At 37.4% G+C, this 20,274-nt stretch overlaps 2 long non-coding RNA genes across 2 annotated transcripts in view; both read left to right on the forward strand.

Annotated features, from left to right (window-relative positions):
* LOC128318061 (uncharacterized) overlaps positions 1 to 3,234 on the forward strand; it is a 97,119-nt gene extending 93,885 nt beyond the window's left edge. Inside the window, exons 3-4 of the long non-coding RNA XR_008301525.1 lie at positions 2,489 to 2,606; positions 2,806 to 3,234. This is a non-coding gene — a long non-coding RNA (uncharacterized LOC128318061). The remainder of the gene's footprint in view (positions 1 to 2,488; positions 2,607 to 2,805) is intronic.
* Positions 3,235 to 3,245: 11 nt separating this feature from the next.
* On the forward strand, positions 3,246 to 19,129 carry LOC128318060 (uncharacterized). Its single transcript, XR_008301524.1, has 3 exons — positions 3,246 to 7,998; positions 9,346 to 9,431; positions 9,847 to 19,129. It is a non-coding gene; the product is annotated as an uncharacterized LOC128318060 (long non-coding RNA).
* The last annotated feature ends 1,145 nt before the right edge of the window (positions 19,130 to 20,274 follow it).

The following is a 20,274-nucleotide window of genomic DNA, read 5'->3' on the forward strand; positions in this document are numbered from 1 at the left end:
TATGAGGAAAAGATGTAATCTAATCTACCAAAAATCTAATCTAATCTAGCAAAAATAGATTACATTATTTAAGTGAAAAACAAATAGAAACATTTTAGGGAAAAGTAAAACCTTACAATAACCTGGTTGCATAAGTATGCACACCCCTTAACTAATACTTTGTTAAAGCACCTTTTGCATGTAATACAGCACTCAGTCATTTGGATAAGAGTCTACCAACATACCACATCTTGATTTGGGAATTTTATTCAATTCTTTCTTTCAAAAATGCTCCAGATCTATCAAATTGGGAGGGGATCTCCTGTGCACAGCCCTCTTCACAACGTTGCACAGGTTTTCATCAGGATTTAGATCTTTTGTTTTGAAGCCATTTTTTGACTTTTTTTGACTTGGATTTGTGCTTTGGATTGTTATTGTGTTGGAAGGTGAACTTTTTCTTCATCTTCAGCTGTCTAACAGAGGCCTGCAGGTTTTAGATTTGTATTTGGAGCTGTCCATGATTCCCTCTATCTGGATTAGAGCCCCAGTCCCAGCTAAAGAGAAGCAGCTCCATAGCACAATGCTGCCACCACCATGCTTCGCTGTGGGTATAGTGTTTTGTTTTTGCACCAAAGACATCTTGTAGAATTATGCCCCAAGTTTCTACCTTTGTCTCATCAGACAATAATACATTTTTGACAATAATAAATTTTTGGGGTGATTTAAGTAGGCTTGAATTTTTTTTTTCTTGATAAAGGGCCCTACCCCATAGCCCAACCATGTTAAGAATACGAGAGATTGTTGTCACATGTAGGGAGTGACTAATACTTGCCAGATATTCCTGCTGCTTGTCTAATGTTGCTGTAGGTCACTTGGGAGCCTCCCATATTAGTTATCTTCTTGTCCTTTTGTCTATTTTGGACGGACGTCCTGTTCTTGGTAATGACACCGTGATGCCCCATTTTCTCCATTTTTAATCCAAACATCTCATGTTTTGGAAATTCTTTTGTACCACTCTCCTGATCAATACTTTCTGCAGTGAGGTCAAGTACATGCTTTATAAGCTCTTTGTGGACCATGACTTCAGCAGTCAGATGAAACCAAAAGGATGTCAAGAAAATGCTACAGAAACATCTGATCTTTATTTGGAGTTAATAGGAAGTACTTCATTGATGACAGGTTTAAGATAATTAGTTCAAAACTAGAGTTTGAATGTGATTGGTTCATTCTGAGCACAATCACATGCCCCGTTATAAAAGGGTGTACATACTTCTGCAACCAGGTTATTGTACCTTTTTTTCCTAAAACATTTCTTTTTATTTGTAAAGGTGGAAAAAACCTGCAATTTTAACTAGTCGATTAAAAATGTTCTTATTGCCAGCTAATACATAACTTACAGTACACCATGCTTATTAGAAATGAGAGAAAGTCAATGAAGCCAAAAAATAAAAATAAAAATGGAGCACATGAAAGTGAAATAAAGTACTTAAAATGAAGATGGGTTAAAGGTCAGGATTTTGAGATTACATGATATTGGGGCACTGGGACCTCCAAGTAGCTGGTCTAGTTACAGAGTGCAAACTCTCTGCACAGCAGGGGTGTGTAAGAGCCGAACAGGTTGTGCTCTCTCACAATGGCCTGGGAAATACTCCAAGGCTCTTCTCTCTCCACTCAACGTGAACAATCACACTATGGCTGTTAGCTCATGCAATCCGAGCTCCTCCGAGTGTACCGAGTGTAGTGATAGTGGTGTGTAGAACGAGCAGACTTCATGTTCCATACTTCCACATGAGTAGCCATTTCTCAGTGCGGAAAAAGCCAACAGGTTTGGAAAACAAATGCTTTTAAGAAATGAAAAAAAAAAAAAGAAGAAAATAATCAGTCAGGTGGTTTCAGTCTGTATATAAGAGAGGACACTGCATTTAACCACAGGAAGTGAAACAAACATGCTATTATGGGCAGAATTTTTTTTTTCTTTCTTTCTTTTTTCAAAGGAAAGAGCTGATGAACTGTATTATTAATTTGGAAAAAAAACAATGAGCAAAAAACAAATATAAAGAAAATATTTTTATATAAAATAATATATGAATAATATAATTATATTATTCATATATTATTTTATATAAAAATATTTTCTTTATATTTGTTATAAATATACAACAACAACAACAACAACAACAACAATAATAATAATAATAATAATAATAATAATTTCAAATATTAATATCATCATTATATAATCATTTATTTAAATTATTTATCATTCAGCACTGCAGTCTTCATTTTTATTTTATAGATTTCTGTCTAGACACACTTTTATGCAAAAAAACCCCTCAGCATCTTATTTTAATATTATGGTTTGGTTATTTATGTACAGTTCATTATTTGAAATCAAACCGAACTGCAAAAAAACTCATCGTTATGGACTAACAGGTGAGAAAGAGCTGTAAAGTTCCTTTTTTTGGCACAGTTACAGTGTGTAGAAACATATTTGTGTCTTTTTCATCAGCTGGCTCCATTGCCCAGTAGCCATGGAAACACCGGTGAACAGGTTCGACCTGAAGACAGGATCACGCTCATCTCTGCAAAACTCCGGTTTGGATCAGACCAACACATGGCCCATTCGGGTCAGTAATCATGTGTGTGTGTGTGTGTGTGTGTGTGTGTGATCTTTTCTCAGAGTCTGTTAATCTAAAATTATTTTATGTCTGCAGCCCTCTCTTTCCATTTTGGAGTGTGCATGTGTGTGTGTGTATGTGTGTGTGTGTGTGTGTGTGTGTGCGTGTGGTCTTAATTAATTTCACTCTCACTTCGCCCACATCAAAGCACTGAAGACCTGCCTGCTCGCTCGTGAATATCCCAGGGGTGCTGCCAGTGAAGGGTCAGATGAGTGAACGCATAGACACACACTCACATACTGCTTACACACACACACACACACACACACACACACATAACTAGACACAAATAAGAGTGACAACTCACACTATGATCAATAAAACAGACATTTGTTGCAGAACATTTATTTTCACGTGATTTTTACATACGATTCTTTTCTGAAAACATGATTTTACGTGATTCTTTTATTCACATGAGATTTTTCATTTATTGTCCCGTGCAATTTTTTTACATGATGAATTATTTTGTCTGATTGTTTTGCTTGTTTTACGTGTGATTGCTAACACACGGCTCATTTACTTTCACCTCATAATTTACGATTCATTTATTTTCACGTGTGATTTTTTCCCCCATGATTCATTTATTTTCACATGATTTTTTTTATACATGATCTGATTGTTTCTTAAACATGACTTTGTTTTACGTCTGATTCATTTATTTTCACGTTATTTTTTATACGATTCAGCTTCACATCATTTTTTACAGGATTCGTTTATTTTCGTGAAATTTATTTACATGATTCATTCATTTTCATGTTTTTTTCAAACGATTCATTGATTTTCTTTTTACAAGTGATTCATTCATTTTTCTGTGATTTTTTTTCTTACAAATGATTCATTCATTTTCACAAGTGATTTTTTGTTTTACATACCGTTCCTTTTTATTCACGTTTTTTTATTAATTTATTTTAATATGATCTTACTTTACTTGCTATGTTAGACAGACAGACAACAGACAGACAGACAGACAGATAGATAGATAGATAGATAGATAGATAGACAGACAGATAGATAGATAGATAGATAGTGTGCATCCAACACTGCTTTTCCCCGTCATTCCCTCGGCACGTCTGCTCCTCGCAGCGGGAGATGGCAGAGATTTAATGAAAACTATTTCCAGTGCTGGTTGATTCAGACGGCTGGGATCAGGGCAACCTTCAGCCTCTGTAGTTCAGGGCCAGCTGGGGAAACGAATGAGCATAATTGAAGTTGTGAAGTGAAGTGTGCATTTGAACATTTCTGCGCTTCATGTAGAAGGCATATGTGGGAGTTCTGGAGAAATGGAGAATGTGTTTCTTGCTTATTTGGCACATCTTGCTTTACTTGCTCTTGCACTGCTGTGGGGGTGGAATGGTGGTGGAACAGCAGGTAGTGGTGGAACGATGATGCTGGAGCTCCGATGACTGTCTGTCTGGCATGTTCTCCCATTGCCTGTGGGTACTCCGAGTTCCTCCCGCCTCCTGAAAACAATTCGCATCCCATTGTGTGCAATGCTCAGCTCAGGATCCACTGCAACCCGGAATGATGATTTTATTCTTGTTTACTTGCAGTTCTCTCCGGTTCCTGGTCTGACGTCGAGTTTATCCTTGTTTGCACCTGTGCCTAATTTGTTTCGTCTGTTTTATTGCCCTCTTAGCCTAGCTTGTATGTATAAACTCTTGATTTAAATTCTGAAGCCACAAAAATCTTTGTAAAAAAAAAAAGTAAAAAGTAAAATCTATTATACTTAATTTTACAGATTAAGTATAAAATTATAACACCAAACCTGTTGTAATTAAATTAATTTACAATATAAAAAGAAATAATTCTTATTCAGAATGTCTCAGAAAAGCAGATTGTGACAGAATTATCATAATATCGGTATGATATTGTCTTATGTTCATGTTAATCAAACCAGTAAATAATCTCAGTTAAGAGAACTTTAATGTAAAGTGTTCCCTGATAGATATCTGTTCAGAATCCAGGACACAGATGCACTTCTTTCTTTCCTTCTTTCAGTAATATTACATATACAGCAGTTCAGCTTGGGTGAATATTACGAGCTGAGAAATTTTAGATGAGCGAACGCTCTGAATTCTGACATCAGCTCACGTACAGACTACATCCAATTGTCTCACGCAGCTGAAGTTGTAAAGCCTTTCTATTCCGTCTTGTCACTTTCTCTAAATGAGGCGCCCTGCAAAGAGCGCTCGTGTTACACGGTGAAAATGTCATTTCCTTCAGACTCTCACAGTGGAGAGGAGAGGAACCCAGATTTAACAGGTGATACGATTTATTAATCGACTAAAGCTGGAGCGCTGGCGTGTCCGGGCCTCATTTAGCCAGCAGGTCATAGGATTAAGTGAACTGATCTAAAGCAAATCATTAGTTTCCTATTTATTCTTTTTTTTTTTCCAAAATCAAATACACTAATACAGTACGGGTTCTCTTCCTATCTCTTATTAAAATTATTAACAGGTTGATCGGGGTGTGAGATCATTCAAATGTTCTTTGGTTATACTAATACATTATCGTTTCTATAGTAACAGCATACACAGGGAGTTGTATGGCAAGCAATCCAGATAATCTAAGCCTAATAATAAACTAAATTATCTAATAACATGGCATTATTTAAAGAATAGTGTCTCATCCTTGATATGGTGATGCTTTCTGTAAGGAAATAACATTCATGGAAGGAGTCTCCAGTGTCAGCGCTTTGTAAAAGTAAAAAGAGAAAATTTTTAGGATGAAGGGATTTCTGATTTCTTGGTTAGATGACAAGCTGCGCTTTTTTTTGTCTTATTCGACAAATGGATAAACATTACTATAAATGCAAACTCTTAAAACTTTAATAATTAGTGCTAGCACTTGCTAGTTTGCATCGAGTTCTAGTAAATAAGATAGTAAAATAGTAAAATAGCTATTATGGCACACATTTTTAGTATGGTTCTATGCAGTTTGGTCTTGGATAAAATCGCATCTTGAATCTAATGAATTAATGGGTTTGAATTTGGATTTATTTTTCCCCATTAATTTCCATGTCAACAAATTATAAGACTATATGCACAACAACATATCATCATTTACTTACTTGCAAACACTTGGGCTTCAAAGTTTGGAATCATTTCCCATTGTAAATTGTCAGATTTTTAAAGGTGTAAAATTTGACAGTAATCTTTTTTTTCGCCACAATTACATAGATTAGGTTCTAAATGTAGAGGTAGGCGGAGCATCTTTCAGTGGAATTGCTATTAATTCCTTAAATATGATTTTCTCCCTTTTCACTTTTGACAAAAGTTTTTAGAAGGATATGTACAGGGTGACTGAAAAGTCAGGAACCAACGAAAGTACCAAGACACACCATCCCTACCCTTTCATCCAAAGTTAATGCCATTTTTCACCTGTAAGGAAAATAACATATAAAAATAAGTGTAAATAAATAAGTACAAAATACAATGAATACAAAGTCATGTAGTTCAACTCCCATTGGTTCATGACTTTCTTGGACACCGTGTAGTATAAAATGTCAAAATTTTAGTATGTGAAGTCTTTTCGCACTAGGATAACACCTGTACCCCTACTCATTCGTGTAATTATTTAATCAGCCAATCATGTGGCATCGGTGCAATACATCAAACCACGTACCAGAAAAGTTCAGTTGATTGATTTCCAGTGTTTCCACAGAGTGGTTCGAAAAGCAAAACACATCCAGTCAGCGGCAGTTCTGCGGATTGTTGAAGAGAGAGGTCAGGGGAGAATGGCCAGACTGGTTCTAGCTGACAGGAAGGATATAGTAACTCAAATAACCACTCTTTACAGCCGTGGTGAGCAGAAAAGCATTTCAGAACTCACAGCATGTTGAAATTCTGAGGTGGATGGGCTACACTAGCAGAAGTTTAAAGTGGCCAGTGAAAGTACATATGGAATGATGTGAATAATTCTTTTTTTTTTTCACGTGATCACACATTACTAGGTGAAAAACTTAAGATCACACGTGAAAGGCATGTGATTTTTCCCTAAGGGTGGCGAAAAAATGGCGCCCATTTCATTTTCGGTAGTTTAAATGTATTCAGTCGGTTAAAAAGCCGTTATTCACCTCTCGTCGAGGTCAGCAGCCCGGAGTCCTGCATATATCTGACTCGCACTTTGTCCACTAAGCCTTCTCCAGCACAGCTGTGTTTCATTCTCGCGTTTAGTCCACATGACCTGCTCTGATCCTCAGGCTTATATGAGCCGAGTGAGCTTGAAGCCATGCCTGAAAGGCGATGGATCTCCAAGGCTAGAAAATATTGCAAGCGAGAGAAAGAAAGCAGCAGGAAAGATAGAACAAGTAACTGGCTCTATTCCTGCTGCACTATCACATTAACGTGCGCAAGGAGAACACACGTGCGGCTGAATATTTCATCTCACACAGTGACCCGTACACTATTCCACAGTAAACCACGTTAAGGAGCGAATGAAAATGTCCACAGGTGCACAAAAAAAGTGGTATTGTAAGCCTACGTGGACAGGATTTGTGGTTTTCGTCTGTGCGATGCGTCTCTCTCTCCATTGAAATTCCGCATGTGTCCAGGGCAGGTTTGTCTCCTTCTCTCGGGGCGTCTGTTTGAAATGGAAATTGGCTTGGATAACAGAAGTGTGCCACACACACAAACACACACACACACAAACACCGGTCCTCAATGCCTCATTTCAGTGATGTCCCTGAGGCTGTGGGCTCACACCCGTTTCCATGCAATTTTGAATTTGCACATGTGGAAATGGCATAAAATTCAAAAGACGCGTGAAAATTCTGAAGAAAAATAAAATCAGTGATGGGTTTGTGTTCCAGTATCTCCAAGCATATGTGTGTTTAGATTAGCCCTTTTTTGATGATGTCATTTTGTTGCTCTTTCCTCTTCATTATATTGTCATAACAGTAGTTGATGAAAATGTAGTCAGGAATGGACAAGTGTTTGTATTTTCTCTTAATTTTCAGAAATCAAAAATTCACCAGATTTTTTTTTTTTTTTCTTTTTTGGAAACATGCCTTCTCCTACAGATTTTACTGAAATTGTTTTAATGTACTATTTATTTATTTATTTATTATTTTGAACATGCACAAGAGTTTATATTTCCTCTTAATTTTCAGACATCAAAACATTGACTTCTGAAAAGTGCTTTCTTAAATTGCGTATATATTACATTTAATATCAAATGTTTCTTTTCTATTAACTTCTTCAGTTTGCATTTTCTGTCCCTGAATGTTTAGGACCTAAAGGCAAGTTCTGATGTTTAATGTGGTGGTCGAGATGCTAGACCCTGTCACGGACACCTGTACTCAAGAAAATTTAGCAACCTTCTAGGTGTAAACTACGTGCAGGTGATTTGCATGATCTGAATCAGCAAATTATGTGCATAAACCAACTCTGAATACCAGGAACTTTCCCTTAACTTTAAAGTGGCCAACATTGAATAAAACCCTTAACCATTAGTCAAGTAGATCTTTATTGTCATCATGGCCATTAAATGCTCATCATGTTTGATAAAATTGTGTGTAAAAAGAAAAATTGCACTTCACTTTGGACAGCCTTTGCCTTTAAATCTTCAGCTCTGGCCAATGATCACGCCTTATGAAATCATTGTAGGAGGCTTTATCTTAGTCAGTCCATCTCTGTATGTACCCATATGGCTGGGTATCATGAAGGCAGTATTACATTTGGGATCCGACTGGCACTGGTTTGGCCCTGAAGGAGAACTTGAACCCCACGCTCACCCCGGTTAGTGCAATATGAGGCGTATTTTGATGGACAGAGGATTATAGATAGTCTGCACATGGAACTCTTCCCCCTGGCCATCAGCATATGGACTCTGTGTCTCCGCTCTGTCGTCGCTCTGATAACCCTGTCACTGTAAAGGGCACGTTCGCTTTGACAGAACTCAAACACTCCTCACATCTCCTGCTCAGTGGCCTTTAGAGAAGCCATGGCCCTTGGTACTGTCCTTGCAAACAAACACAAATACAAACATAGCATGTGTTCGTCCAACTGTATTTCTGAGCTTGTAATATAAAAACAATGCTTCTTTATTCCAAATATTTATATACAAATTACATGTCATATTTTATTGTTTTCTATAGTAACAGCTTACACAGGGACTTGTATGGTGCACATGCCACATAAACAGATTCAGAATGTTTATACTTGTTGATACGGTGTGTTTATTTAGCATTGATGGAAGGAGTCTCCAGTGTCAGTGCTTCGTAACACTTAGATGTAAAGCTGTAAGTTTGTTTTACGACAGAACTGAGGATTTTGCAATTTGCAGTTCCTGGGTAACATGACAAGCTGCATTTATTATTATTATTATTATTATTATTATTATTATTATCAAATTAAAGTGAGAGAAGAGTCTTGGGAGGGAGCAATGTTTATAGCAAAATCAGGAACTAACTTGTTTTATGACTGTTCCGCAACATTTAACGTAACTATAAAAGCATAACAAGTATGACAGTAGGACAATAGGAAAATTGTAATAGTTGGAAAAGTGTAATAGTATAAGAGGAATAAAACACTTTGGGACATGTTGTTATAGGAATTTGGAGTTATGATATGATACTTTCTGATGCTTCTCACACTGTTACTTCTTTTCAAATTGTGTGTGTGCGTGTCTGTGCATGCATGTGTGTGTTTTGGTGAGCTAACTGTCATTTCTGGATGTCTCTTGCTAGAAGCCAGTCTCTCCAGGAAATGTCACCTTCAAGGGCAGCTCGAATCAAACATATTGACATCAGAAAACGTGACCAAGTAAATCATGGTGAGTTGGAGAAAAAAAAGTAGGTTCATGTTTTAATAATGACTATTTCTCTAAATAATTTGGTTCTAACAGAGCAGCTGGAATGGTGGATAGAGAAGACGCAGTATCACTTTACTGTAGTATTAAGTTACTGTATTGTCAAAGCATTTAGATCAATCAATAATATACTATTTAGAACCATATATCACATATCAGTATATTAATCATTTACAAAACATCATTTATAGATGGTTATACTAAAATAATATAAATATGAGAATCTAGTCATGAATCTAGTTTACGCATCACTCATTACATGTAATGACATGTAACTACTATGTAACGACAAGTGAATAAAGATTAGTTATGATGTAATAACTGTTACAATTTCCATGTGTCTGATTGTCAAAGCATTTAAATCCATATTATAAAACAGATTTTCCATTCTAAAATACTGACACTGAAAAGAAGAAGCACGTTCTTTGGAAACTACATACTTACTTAAAGGTCAACAGAGGATGCCATTACCTCAGGCCTTCACTCTGCCCTGACTCATCTGGGAAATAGCAACTCCTGTGTGAGGATGCTCTTCATTGACTTTAGCTCTGCGTTTAATACTGTCATTTCATCTAAGCTGATCTCCAAACTCTCCAGTCTTGGTATCAGCCCCCACCCTCTGCAACGGGACTCTGGACTTTTTGACCAACAGGCCCCAGTCTGTTAGAGTTGGCATCAACTCCTCTTCCACCATCATCCTAAACACCGGCGTACCACAAGGCTGCGTGTTGAGTCTTCTCCTCTACTCCCTCTTCACCTCTTCACTCCACAATCAAGTTCGCAGATGACACTACGTTGGTTGGCCTGATCAGAGATGATGACGAGACAGCCTACAGGGAAGAGGCTCAGCATCTGGTAACATGGTGTGCCAATAACGACCTCGATCTTTACACCCAGAAAACCAAAGAACTGATTGTGGACTACTGGAAGTCCTTGAGGAACCACAAACACACCCCTATCCTTGTTAATGGGACTGAGGTAGAGCAGGTCTCTAGCTTCAAGTTTCTTGGTGTCCACATCTCCGCTGACCTTTCCTGGAACCTCAACACTTCCTCAACCTCTCTTCTCAAAAAGATGCAACCGCACCTGTATTTTTTGAGGAGACTGAAGAAAGCTCACCTTGCTCCTCAGATCATGGTGAACTTCTATCGCTCTACCACTGAGACCATCTTTACAAATTGCATCACAGTATGGTACAACGACTGCACAGTGTGTGACCAGAAGGCACTACAACAGGTAGTGAAAACTGCCCAACACATCATTGGAACACAGTTGCCCAACATTTATCAAAAACGTTGCTTGTGGAGAGCGAGAGTTATTATCAAGGACACCTCCCATTCCCACCATGGATTGTTTGTACGTCTCCCATCAGGAAAACGCTACAGAAGTCTGAGTTGTTGCACAAAAAGACTCATGAACAGCTTTTTCCCTTCAGCTGTACTAATGCTGAACTCAGCTTCTAAGCATTAACTGCCAGGTTCCACTTAATAACTAAACTTTAGCATTAGACTCTACTGTTGTCTGCAATTATTTGCAAGTACTTGCACTTTACTGCACTATCTGTCGTTAGTTCTATTATTTATATCTGTTGCACATTTTTGCTATTTGCTATTGCTATAATAAGCGTTATACAACAACAGGGTGGTGTGATATCGCATGCCATGGATCAGAGTTACTGTTAATTTGTGAGTACTAATAATTATTATTTATTAAAGAATTACACATTATACATTTATCCGTTTAAAGATATTTAATGTTGTTGAACAGCCGTGAAACAAGTTGGTTCTTGTTATCGCCTATATTATAGAGGTTATGAATAGTCATTCCTGGAAAGCACAAACTCCTCCATCTTGAAGACTTTCCCATGCTGGAAATCTCTCTGACACTGGAGACTCCTTCTATAAATGTTAAATAAACATCTCTTGACAGAAGACTTCACCATATAAACAAGTACACATTTTTGTTTTTTAAATAACATCACATTTTTAATGCGTTTATTACTCGCCTTAGATTACGTGGGACGTCCGCCATGAGAGGAACATCCTCCCATTGTCCCTAGAACACAATTTAACATACAGAGTTGAGTACTCTAATATATGCAAAACACTGAAACATCAAATCCCAGCTCAAACGTACTCCAATTCTACTGAAAACCACACACCTGGGAACAAAGCGCGCTGACTTCCCACAGGTTTATGCTTCTTTATATGCATATGAATGAAAGAAGCGCACGTTGGGGATTATTATGTACATGGTGCATAATTTATGTGTTTCGTTTGTTATGTAACATGCAGTGACTTTGATGAAACCTGAAGCCAGGTGCCAGAAACTTAGTACATCTAAATCAAGTAGGTTTTCTTGACTTGTATCAGGTTTTAAAGCAGGCACTGCATCTAGAAACAATTCTGTAACATTATCATGTATCCTAGAATAGCACATCTTAGTATTTCCTTATCAAGGCACGGTGTTGTATCAGTACACCGTTCCAGTTCGAGCCAACAGCCTGATACAACTGTGACGGTTCTGGTGGCTGCTGCTTCACGTCACTGCACAGTTTTCCTGACAGATTGAGGTCAGCGGTTTGTGACTCAGCCACTTAAGCACAGTTTATTTTTTTTCTCTCTTTTTAAGCACCAAAGGCCTTTACCAAAAATCCAAGCGACACACATTCGATGATGTCTTTCCTATCCTAGTAGTAGCACACAATTTAGGGATTTCCAAGAGCATTTAATCACAGCACATTTTGAGAGTGCTCTGACACTGAAACGTTTAAATCCAGACTCTGGTGGCATGTCAGGGTATTAAAATAGGGGGACAAACGGTGGTTCAAAGATAGTAGTGTGCTTTTTGGTGAATTTCTGGGTTAAATCAAGCAAACAAAAAAATGTGGGTGGGAAAATGCTTGTTGCTTCTGATGACATGCTAGGTGGACAGAATATAGGGCTGTATTCAGAGTCAAGGAAGTCCAAAATATGTCATTATTTATGTAGAGAAAGTTCCTCGTATTCAGAACCGGGTTATGCACATAGTTAAATTAATTCTCTGGGCTCTCCATGCAGATTAGTAAAATTTCCTGCATGTAGTTCACACCTCTGAGATTTTTCTTTAGTACAGATGTCCTAGACTGGGTTTTTCAAAAGCATCTAGACCACCATCTTTAAATGTTTAAGCCAAAAAAACAAACAAACAAAAACAAACAAACAAAAAAAAAACAGGAGATAGAAAATATGGTCATGTTCTTTTTTCTTCTTTGCTGTAATACAAAGAAATATAAAGGCAAGAAAATTAAAATAAATGAAAAACAAAAAACAAAGACCATCAATAACAAGACGTACCAAGCAGATAGCCAGAAATCATTACATTAATCGCTTGAACAATATGGCTTCCACCTTAGTATTCAGCAGCTTATAGAATAGCACTTGATCCAGTACATCCTATTATTTAACATTTTATTTATTTTTTTATTTTTTATATCATGCTCCACATCGCACACACAACTTAAGATCACAAGGGCCACAGCCATCCCTGGCCAGTCATCTAAAAGAAAATAATAAATAGTCCAGTCTTTTTTCCCTCCACTGTCAGTTATTCTCCTTAGAGACCAGAATATTGTATATGATTTCTGAAAGACTATAAAGGAACAATATTTAATTTCCTGGGGAAAAAAGTGCAGTATGAATAAAAAAAGGTCCAAATGATGGATATATACTAATACTAAATAACAAAAAAATAAAAGCATATTTTCAAATAAGGAGAAAAGGATTCATGAATGCCCAGAAACTAGTGCACCTATATTCTCATAATAATATGATTTTTTTCCCCTTCAGACTTCATGAGCTTATCTTTGTGATTCTGTGCTGTACTTTTCTCAAATAATGGATCAGTTTTTTTTTCCTTTTAGTTCTGTTTGATTCTGTTGTGACCTTGACTCCAGATTTGCCTCAGTGTGTTTGTATTCTGAGCACTAATGACTATCACATTTGGGGAAATGAATAAAATGATGTGACATTTACTTCCAGCTCATTTTGACTCCCGTTCAAAACATCTAGGTAGTACAGCGCTATAAGATTGGATGTAGTTGGATGTAATTGCAGTATTTTTTTGGGCGAGCTCATCCATTCTTGTCACAGAAAGGCTCAAGGCTCACAATAACGTATTAAAATCAATAACATACATCAAAATGAGCAAGATCAGATGAAAGTCTTTTAAATTTGTTATCGATTGTCGCTTTAATAAGCAAGCCACAGCTAGTAATATTTGTAAACATTTATGAAAAATATTCATCACTGATTTATTCCAAATGAAGCTATAAGAAAATAATCATTCACACTTGTACTCAAGTGTAATGAAATTTTCCAGAATTAATAAAAATGTAACATTTTAGAAGTGCCCAGGCAGAAATCAACAGATTTTTGTTGTTGCTCTTGTTGCTGTTGTTGTTTTTTGTGTAGTCGCTTTGCAAAAGTGTTTAAACAAGTGAATTAATTGAGACGTGCTGTGCGTGTCTTGCTATATGCTCGTGAGAAAACCTGGTTAAAAGGCGATGCTGTGTTGCAAAGTATTACAAGTGTTTTAATCACCATAGTAACATTACATGACCTCACTTTCCTATGCAGGAGCTACTGCATGTTACAGAAGCCAGACGTGTGCATGCGTATACCGATCCAGTATTCCATTAAAAGGACTTACATGATAATAATACATGCCAGGGTGGTGTGATACAGCAGAGGGCTGTTATTTAGTATAACAGCACGGTCCAAAGTGGGTTATTGTGCTTATACAACAGCGATCTACCAGCGATTACTATGTTTATGTTTAATCAGTGAAAGACACATCAGACATTTTAACCATTAATAGTTAGATTTAATGTTGTGGAACATCTGCGAGGACACGTTAATTCTTGTTACGTTATAGCAGCCGCAAACCGTCTTTCGAGCACCTGTTCCATTTCCTTTTCTCTCACTCCCAAAAAAATGTAGCATGTCATTTTACGGAGAAATGAGAAACTCCTAGGAAACGTTACAAAGCACTGTGACTATTACAAAGAGCTGACACCTGGGACTCCTGCCATAAATGTGAAATAAATGTCTGCTAAGCAAAAATGTCACCACATCAACGGTTATACGCTTTACTTTAAGGTTTTAAAAAAAATACATTGGTGATTAGTCATAGGTTATGATGAGCATCTTCTGTACAAGTCCCTGCGTATGAGCTGTTACTATAGTAACAATAGCATGTTAGACTGAGCGCTTTTATATAAACCTGTCGTTCATGTTACAGCTGGAACTAGTGTCCGAGTCGTGCTGTTATACAAGAATAACACACACTTTCTGACAATCAGATTTGTGAATATATGTGAATATATTTGTGAAAATGAAGCCATCTGCAATTTGGAAAGAACATATTAAAGAAATTTGACCCAAATTTCACAGAGAACTCTCATTTTTTCGGCTAAACTAACTACTAAAACGAAAAACAGCCAAACAACTAGTATATGTTTCCACCAGAAGATTATGATTAACCCTGATAAGAGCTCATCAACCCAGTATTATTTAATCTATACTGGCTTACTTGCTGTTTACCGCTCTAAATGCTTTCACTCCAGTGTATCTTGCTGATCTCCTGAAGCAGTAAATTCCATATCGAGCACTTCACTCAGCCTTTAATCCAGAGAATCATCACCATTTCTAGCTCAGCTGGGGGGGAATAGTGTTCAGCAGCTCTATATGGGTTGTTAATTGCAGATTAAAAGCATGAGTATTTAGCTTGGCCTATTAGTTGTTTTTGGGTCTGTAACACCCATACATTATTATATATGAGTCATATTTGTTCCTTATTTTCTTGTTTCTCGGTCCTGGTTTTCTACTTTACAAGCTACATACAGTTATCAGGCGCTCCGTACGTTGAAGGGTTAAGAGAAAACAGGAAGTAAACAGGAAGAGTTCATGACAAAAGCATGAATAATGGATTTAACAATGGGGTTCATTGGTCAAAGTGCTGAATTCACTGAACCCTTGGCTCACGTACAGCACCTGCAAGAATCCTACAACAATAGCACTTTTGCTCTGGGCGTATTTGCATATATTTGTGTATTTTTTATCTTTCCCCTAGGGTATGGAGTAAACAAACTGAGCGTTCAAGCTCCAAGCCGGTGGAATAATCGGCTTCACGCGGGCCATCTTATCTCTCGGTAGGTAAAGTAAGGTAAGCTCCAGACTGCTGCTCAAGCTCCTGCTGCCGTAGTTTGTTTGGGAGCGCTAGATGAGATTCGGGATGATACACACAGATCTACTGAGCGGCGGCAATAACAGAAAAAGTGAAAACAGCTTTAAAAAAAAAAAGATCATTCCTTCTATAAAGCTGCAAATAAATCTGGGGATTTGTTCTTCAAAATCAAAACTGCTAATAATCAGCGTAGAAAGTTGTTGTTTTTTTTTCTGCCAATCTTCCAACTGCTCTTCACCTCAGCTCATTTCATCAGGATAAAATTGAGAAAACACAAACAGGACTGTGTGTAGCTGATTTACCTCGTGGTTTCAACACAATACATAATCAAGCAAATTTCTGCTCAGTTTTAAAACAACTCCAGGTAACAAAAAGTGAACAAATTGTTTGTTTATTTGTTAAAGAAGACTATTATCAATATGATGAATATTAATGAGCACTAGGCATAAGCTTTATGAATATTAATGACCGAGAGGACGCCATACAACAGTTTATTAACCGCCAGAGGTCTGTGCCTATTACTGCTGGTTTTCATACCTAGTTATTAAACAGTTAATAAAAACTCTTCCCATTTTATATAGATATGCAGTTTTCTATCGTTTCATCAGGTTGATGAACCTTTCTGGTAGTCTTTCTTTAAAATAAATGCACCTCTTATTCCTGATTCTCATTTGTATCGTATACAAGATATAAGATCTTTAAACCCTTAATGGTACATTGTAAGTTTCTACCAAAAGTCAAACAGTGCTCAAGAGAAGAGCTAAATAAAGAGAAAAATTAATTCTTCTAATCATTATAATTATTTTATAACTGAGAGCGTGTTCAGGTCATGTTGACTCGAGGGCAACATGGTGAAATATAAAGTGTCAGAAATGCCTGGTGTTAGAAATCTGAAGGAAATGATTCTATCAGGAGGGTGAAGCATTTCGGGGGAGAGAAGGCAGTGGATATCCATTACTAAGCAGTGAGCATGATTTTTTTTTTTTTTGGTTTTGTTTTTTACTTCTTGTGAAGCTGCATGACCAAGCGTGAAGCCATTAATCCATCCGAAAGGAACTCAAATGTTTCTTTTCTACTTTCCCTACTGCAACAGGCCATCATAGTGAGTGTGAGAGCCTGCTGTGTGTGTGTGTGTGTGTGTGTGTGTGACGTACACAATCTCGCTGTCTTGAGATTTAGAGTTGGTACTGAATAGGAAAGATCACACACCCTCCCACTGTATATGTTTATGTGTACCGTAATACCTTTTTACCTCTTTCTTTCTCTCCTTTTCTTGCTTTTATTTTCCCACTTATCTATCCATGTGGTCTGGGTAGGCAGCTGGCTCTCAGCCCAGGTCACAGCGAGAGAGATGATGAAACTGTCAGGAAGAGAATGAGAAACACAGAGCTGAATGGTTAATACACAGTATGATATTATACAGTATACGGTATACAATATATATATAGTGCAGTGTCTGTTATTGAGAGAGAAAAAATAATAATAATGCTAATAAATTTAATAACTCCAGCCCTATGTCCAGGTAGTTAGCTAAAATATAAAACGGAAGCCACAAATTGGATTAGACAGAATACAAACACCTGCAATTGTTAGGTGTGTGGGTTTGGTTTCGTTTGCCTCATTAACAAAATGCACCAGCAGGAAAACAACAGACCAGAAACCATAAAAATGACATCCGGTGCTAAAGAAATGAGCTGTGACTTCAGTTCAAGTCCAGGATTTTTTATATTCTAATTAGATAATATCTTGAAATAATGAGTTACTAAGTCAAAATGTTAATAATAATAATAACAGTAATAATAATAATTCACACTTTGTGGTTCAGGGCTTCCCTAATTATCTGAGCATTATGAAATGCATTAGTTTCTACACGTCCACACGGATGATGTGTCTTGGACTGAAGTTTGAAGCAAGTTGCACTTTTGATGTTTTCACACAGATGTTTTATTAAATAACAACGTTTTTAAAGCTGTTTATTATTCGATTTTGCTTACGTGGCGTTTCCACCATACACTTTCCTGTGTATGTTGTTACTGTACAGATGATAACGCATCAGTATAAACCTGTGATTTATCATGCAATCGTAACTGCTGTCTGAGCTGCTGTTGTGAAAATTAAAGCAACACTTTCTGACCAATCAGATTTGAGAATTCAACAGCAAAATCAATAAAGACAAATTCTTTGGTTATTATTAAAGAGTCGTCATATCTCAGTTGATGAATATAATCTCAGAGAGCTGTACTCCTGAATGATTAAATAAAAAAGAATTTTGCTAATCAATGCTTAGCAAAGCTAAAAATAGTCCAGAAGAGCAGTAAAAACCTCTGACACCGAGGCACCGTGCGCTAAATGTTTATTACTTCCTAAACCCGAACTCAGACAACACTAATTCCAACATGGATTAATCATCATTTCAGAGAGTGGTGTTACATAAGGGACTTGCAAAACGCTGGGCCAGAGTCCACAGGTTGGCGAGTCGGTTGTGTTAACACTGCGAGAAAGCCGTGACCCCTGGAAAGAGGGGTTTTTTTAACGTTGCTGGGGAAGACTCTGTTCCATCTGCCTACCATCTGTCTTTGATCCGCAGATCTGTGCCAGAGGGCATGATGCCATGCTAATGCTCCTCTACACCAATTAAAAAAAAAGATGATGAAATCCAGCCATACACCTTGCAGTCGTAAGTCTCACCGCGCAGGCTGTAAAAATATCTTACGGGTCCAGGTAAGAACGTTTTCAGCGTTGGACCTTCTGATCTCAGCTTGTTAAGGGCGCCATACCTGCGAGCTGAGAGAAATTCGACAGACGTTGTTGAAGCTCGCGTTGTATACAAGGCATTATATCAAGCATTTTATACAAACAATTTTACGATATGGATCATTAATCTTTAAAATATTCTTGATCACGCCGATTAGTTGCTGAAACGGTAGCAGTAGCATTTCTATGTCCGTCCACTAGGTGGCTGTTTTTTTTGTTTTTTTTTTTATCTTAAAAAAATTTATACTGGGCCAAAATATATGTTTGAAATCAGTAAATATCAATAACGTATCAAATGACAAAAACAAATAATTATGAGATTTGTGGACAGCCCAGGAAAGCAAAGTAAAAACTACATATGTATATATATATATATATATATATAATATTATATATACAGTACAGTACACACTACAATACCACACACAATATCAGATATCACGAAATAATTAATCCCATGGCTGATCACGTTTAATTTAAGCAAAATAAGATCAACAATTATTAACCATAGAGAACAATTAAAAAGTACAGTTAAAAATGTTACAGTTCCAGGACTTTTAGTAACTCATTTAATTTTGCATGTTGACATGAAATAGATTTTGTCTCTGTCTTTTTTTTGAAACCTGCCACCTCCACGTATGTCTCAATAAGAAGCATCATCCCTGCCCCTGATTCACGATTGCACGCATGTAAATTTGTGAAAATGTTAATTTGTCCAAAAAAACCTTCTTTTCTTTTTAAGTATAAAAGAATTCTTCTTCGTCCCCGGTGGGATATTTTGAAATGAGTCGAAAGAGCAATAAGGGAGCCCAGAACTGCCCTTCTTGCAGGTATCACAGTCTTTTTTTAACTCCGGAAAAGGAAGAAGAGATTCTTGAGCTCCGTGTAGATCAATAGCGATAACCCAGTCCAGTACACCTCAGTATGGAGACTGCTTGAAGACGTCCACAGGGGAATTAGAGGCGTTTCCTGCTGACCTCTGGGAGCAGATCCATCCTCTTTAAACAGAACGATGGAGGTGGACAGGATTACTGGCCTTCAGTGCCGTCATCACTCAGTATGTAGACTAACCCAATCCCCCCTGTCACTCCCCCACCCCACACACACACATGAACACACAAACACACATCTCTGTTTCTGCCATCCATTATTAACGGCAGCTTCAAACCATCACAGGTAACCTAAATAATGCATCAGTCAAACTCAGGAAGACAGAGGGACTCATGAAGAATTCAGCTCGTAGGCTTGAGGGATGTTGCTTATCCAGACTGAACGCAAGCAGCAGCAAGTGTTTATCCTCTTTTATATACGAATGTGACGTGGTCGATACTGACCCCGGGGCTGAAGGAGCCACAAGGCGTCCACTCTGAGAAAAATAAGAAAAGGCGTGAACATAGGAGCTCACATTCATTCATTGCCAGATGTGTAAAGTAAGGATTAAAGCACATGAGGGTGTGCTGTTATAGGAAAATAATCAACAGTGACATGTTGTGATGCAGCGGAGTTACTCTGACCACGCTGAAGCTGATTATTTTCCAACAACTGCACACCTTTTTCTGTTTATTAATGAATGAAACGTCATAATTTTTATTTACTTATAGTTACATTTAATGTTGTGGAAGGTCTGCTAAAGTCATTTCCTGTTATCAGCTCTGGTAAAAGAGCCGTTCCTTCACCAGACTCTATTTCCATCTCTAGAAGTTAATGAGACAAAAACAGAGTGTGTCATGTTACTGAGAATCTGTTGTGGCAACGGGGGCATGGAGAGGACATGGTTCGAACCGGCAGGTAACGTGTGATGAGTCTCACCTATGTGTGATCACGGCGA

The sequence above is a fragment of the Pangasianodon hypophthalmus genome, chromosome 3 (genome assembly GCF_027358585.1).
Source record: "Pangasianodon hypophthalmus isolate fPanHyp1 chromosome 3, fPanHyp1.pri, whole genome shotgun sequence".
Taxonomy (NCBI): domain Eukaryota; kingdom Metazoa; phylum Chordata; class Actinopteri; order Siluriformes; family Pangasiidae; genus Pangasianodon; species Pangasianodon hypophthalmus.